This window comes from Canis lupus, chromosome 1, assembly GCF_011100685.1.
Source record: "Canis lupus familiaris isolate Mischka breed German Shepherd chromosome 1, alternate assembly UU_Cfam_GSD_1.0, whole genome shotgun sequence".
NCBI classification, from domain to species: Eukaryota; Metazoa; Chordata; class Mammalia; order Carnivora; family Canidae; genus Canis; species Canis lupus.
In genome coordinates, this window is record NC_049222.1 from 65,754,578 (window position 1) to 65,758,837 (window position 4,260).

At 34.7% G+C, this 4,260-nt stretch overlaps 1 non-coding gene across 1 annotated transcript; it reads left to right on the forward strand.

Moving 5' to 3' along the window:
- The first annotated feature begins 233 nt into the window (after window positions 1-233).
- LOC119869894 lies at window positions 234-335 on the forward strand. The gene has a single exon (XR_005354881.1). It is a non-coding gene; the product is annotated as a U6 spliceosomal RNA (small nuclear RNA).
- The last annotated feature ends 3,925 nt before the right edge of the window (window positions 336-4,260 follow it).

Genomic DNA, 4,260 nt, shown 5'->3' on the forward strand with positions numbered 1-4,260 from the left:
TTTAATATAAAGATAATTAGACAAATATTAAGATTTTTCATTAGAATGTGTAAGTTTGAAAAGACATACTAGAATATGTAATTCATGCTGAAGGGTTCTGTAAATACACATAATAGCAAAATCTTAACTTTTCACTTCACCTTAAGAGCTAGATTAGGGCATTTTGGATGCAGGACAACTATAATATATTCAGAATTATTTTTTTTGTTATTTTTAAAATGAGGTTTTCCCTTGTGCTTGCTTTGGGAGTACATATACTAAGATTGGCACAATACAGAGGTTACCATGCCCTACTCAAGGGTGACATGCAAATTCATGAATCATTCCATATTTAAAAAAATGAGATTTTCCCACCTTTTCTATTTCCTATGTAGTGACTAATGACCATCATAATGCAGTTGGACCCACTACCATTTCCTGAAAAGACTTTCAGATAATCTGGACTTATTCTTCTCTCCATATTCAGCTTCTATATGCAATTATCCTACCTCACCCTAACCTTGAAGTATGAAAACTCGGAGAGTGGGGCTAAGATTAAGCTTCTCCAATCGAAGGGCAAAATAGGATTCTACTTGGATGTTTGGAAAAGCTTGGAGGTTTTTGCCCCCATCATTGCAGACCATACTTTTGCTAACCAACAGGAAAATACCAGACCAAAAGAGGAGTATGTGTGCAGCCTGGGAGGTGGGGTGGGATGGGGGCATTGGTAGAGTTAAGAGTAGAGGCAATCATAGTGTCAATGTAGGCTTGGTATCTTTTCTGGGAAGTTTTTTGTTATAGGTAGAAATTTTACTATGTTGGTAAGGAGTTATAACTCCAACATGTTCACAAGAGTTAGAGATGAAGAAAGCCAGAAGCAAGACACAATGAAGTTAGAATAGTAGGAGACACTGGCTTGTCTTCTGTATGTTGGAGTAGTTGTATGCCACCCATTACACCTGAATTAGAAAAGATGAAGAGAATCTAGAATATGAGTTCCAGCAGAGGTGGGGGAAAAAACCAAGTGTTCTGTATGTTGAGGAGGGCCTGTGAGACCTTGAACAAGTACTTTAAATGGAGGCTCAATTTCCTCATCTCTAATATAGTAACTTGTTTTTGGCCCTGTACTCTCCTTCTCACTCTCTCTCTTGAACACTTTTAGGCCTTGATTGCTGAACATGAAGTGGATATAGTACCTAAGGATGGGTGCTTAGTTCACCTTCTCCTTGGTAATTGAATCTTGACATTCAATATCGAGGTGGCTGGAGATGAGTTTCATGATGCTATCTCTATTTCCTAGAAAATCTCTAGATTTTCAAGCTTTACTAAGCTTCAGAATCACCTGAGGGCTTGAAGTATAGATTGCTGGGTCTAATCCCATCCAATTTCTAATTCAGTAGATCTGGGATAGAGCTGAGAATTTTTCTATTCCCCAGGAGATGTTAATTTTGCTCATCTAGGGACTATACTTTTGAGAAAAAATTGCTCTAGATCACAAGTTCTGTAAATAAAGCTCTATTGGAATATAGATGCACATGTGTCTATTATCTGTGACTGCTTTTATGCTACAAATTATGGTATAGTTGATTAGTTGCCACAAATATTATATGTTCTACAAGCCTAAAATATTTACTATCTGGCTCCTTACAGAAAGTTTGACCCCTGTTGTAGATCACTCTTTTCCTCATCTGGCTATATTGCTTAAACACAAGTTGCCAAATGGCAGATTACTCCAGAGGCTATTTTTCTTGCTAGCTGTGCTTCTACGGTCGCCCAAATACATAAAGTTCAAATCTACCCACCTTGTTCATTTAACAAACACATGGCAATATGCTAGACTGGATATTTAAGCAAAATCCAGACCATAAGAAATGGTTGTTAGAACTTCCATTAAGTAGATAAATGAATTGCCCAGCTCTAGAGATAGATATTTCTTACTTTGTCAATTAAATCGTTCCTCTTACTTGAGGCATGTAGTCAAAATCTTGTATCCAACTAATTTTTCTAAATATTATCAATAAAACTTGATGGGCCCATTGACATGCTGCAGTTAGTTTCCTCCTTATTTATATCAGCTACATTGAATTTACTTTACCAATTAGGGATAGAGTTTTGAGATACTCTTATCCCATGTAAAACCATTTGCCTTGTTTTCTTAAGATACTGTCATCTGTGTGCAATTTTCCTTTTTGAGTCTTGGAGTTCCCTATGTCTGACCATCTATGAGTTTTCTTTGGTAAGTTTTTGTATGATAGGTATTTTCCATCATACTTTGCAAACATTCTGTATTCTTTAAAATGTGTCTCTGGCAATTAGCATATACTTGGCTTTTATTCTTTTTATTCTTTTATCCAGTATGATAATATTAGTAATTGGAGTTTGTAATCTATTTACATTTAATACAACCCTGCTACTTTTGGGTTCATATTTACTATTTTACTAATTGTGTTCTATGTGATCCAGCACTTTAAAATTACTTTTTCTTTTTTGTTTTTTGTTTTTTTGAATTTCATGGTTCATTTTACTTTTTATTACTCTAGTTTTACATTGTTACACTAAAGATTATAGTGTGTATTCATTGATTTATTACGCTATTTGTTAATCTATTTATGCACTCTTTTATTAGAGATTGTAACATGTATCTGTGACTAGTTGTAGAACTTTAGAACATTGTAATTCCATTTACCTTCTGTCTTTGATTATTTTGATTTTACATTGTTAAAGCACATAAGAATTACTAATTTTAAATGTTAAACCACATAAGGATTATTATTTTATATATGTTAAACCACACTAGAATTATTATTATTTGATACTGCCAGTTTTCAGTGTTTATTTATATCTATCTTCCTATCTTCCTATCTACCCTTTGATCATTTCTACAATTCCATTTTTTTTCTTTGGAGTTTTTTTGAAATTACCTGAAGAACTCCCTTCAATATTAGTGACTAGATCTTGGTAATAAGTTCCCTGTTTTTGTCTGTGAAAAAAATTTCACCTTTAAATTTGAAAGATATTTTCATTAGGTGTAGAATTCTAGATTGGCCGTTAAAACACTTTAAAAATGTTATTCCCTATTTTCAAGCGTCCATCATTTTCTGAGAAGTTCATAAGGCTTACAGCAATATGTGTCCCCACCCCAACCCCTCTTGTTAGCAAAGGTTTTCCTTTCTGGTTTTCAGCAGTGTTACTGTGATTAATTGCCCTAGGATTGTTTTGTTTGTTTTCCTTTTTATTTTGCTTGAAGTTCCTGAATTTTCTGAAAATAGGGTGGTACCTTTCATCAGTTTTGGAAGGTTCTTAGTCATTACTTTTTCAAATATCGATTCTGCCCATTTTCTTTTTCCTCTTCTGGTATTCCAATTATGTATTATTAAACTCTGTAGATATCTCTCACATTCTTTTTTTTTTTTCCTAAAGATTTTATTTATTTGAGAGAGAAAGAGAACACAAGCAGAGGGAGGGGCAGAGGGACAAGCAGACTCCCTGCTGAGTGCAGAGTTCCATGGGGCTTGATCCCAGGACCCTGATATCATGACCTGAGCTGGTCAGAGGCTTAACCGACTGAGATATCCATACGCCCCCCTTTACACTCTTAATATAAGACTTCTGAAGGTATCTCTTACACTCTTAGGTTTTTTACATTAATTTCTTTCTTTGTCCTTTAGTTCGGATATTTCTGTTCACTTGTCTTTGAGTTTCCTAATTTTGACTTCTGCTCTGTTTCATCTGCTCACAAACACATTTGGTAAGTTCTAAGTTACAGATCTTTTTTTTTTTTTAATACGTCTTTGGACATATTAGTTGTATTTTAAGGTAATTGTCAGTGAATTCCAATATTTGGGTTATCTGAGGTCTGAGGGTTTTTTTTTTTCTGAGTCTTTTTTTTATATCCTTTTTGTTTTTTCTCTTGGTGTTTCTTCATGTAGTTTTGCCTCATGGCATGCCTAATAAATTTTGCTCAGATGCTGGATATTTTCTTTAAAAAAAGTTATTCTCCACCGAGGGTCATTCTCTCCTACACTATGCAGACAGTGATGGCTGGTCACTTTAATCAGTGACTGCTAACTCATGGCTAAGTTGTAGTTTATAAGAGATTCAGTTCACCTCTTGTGTGTGCTTGGCCTTTCAGGTGTTTTAACTGAGAGCTTGATTATGTTTTTTAGTAGCTCTGCTTCTGGCATATCCTGAAGGCTAGTCTTTGACACATGAGAATTCCAAAAACTCTACTTTACTTTTCAGTCTTTCCCACATAGGCCTAAGAAGTCTGTAAATGCCCTA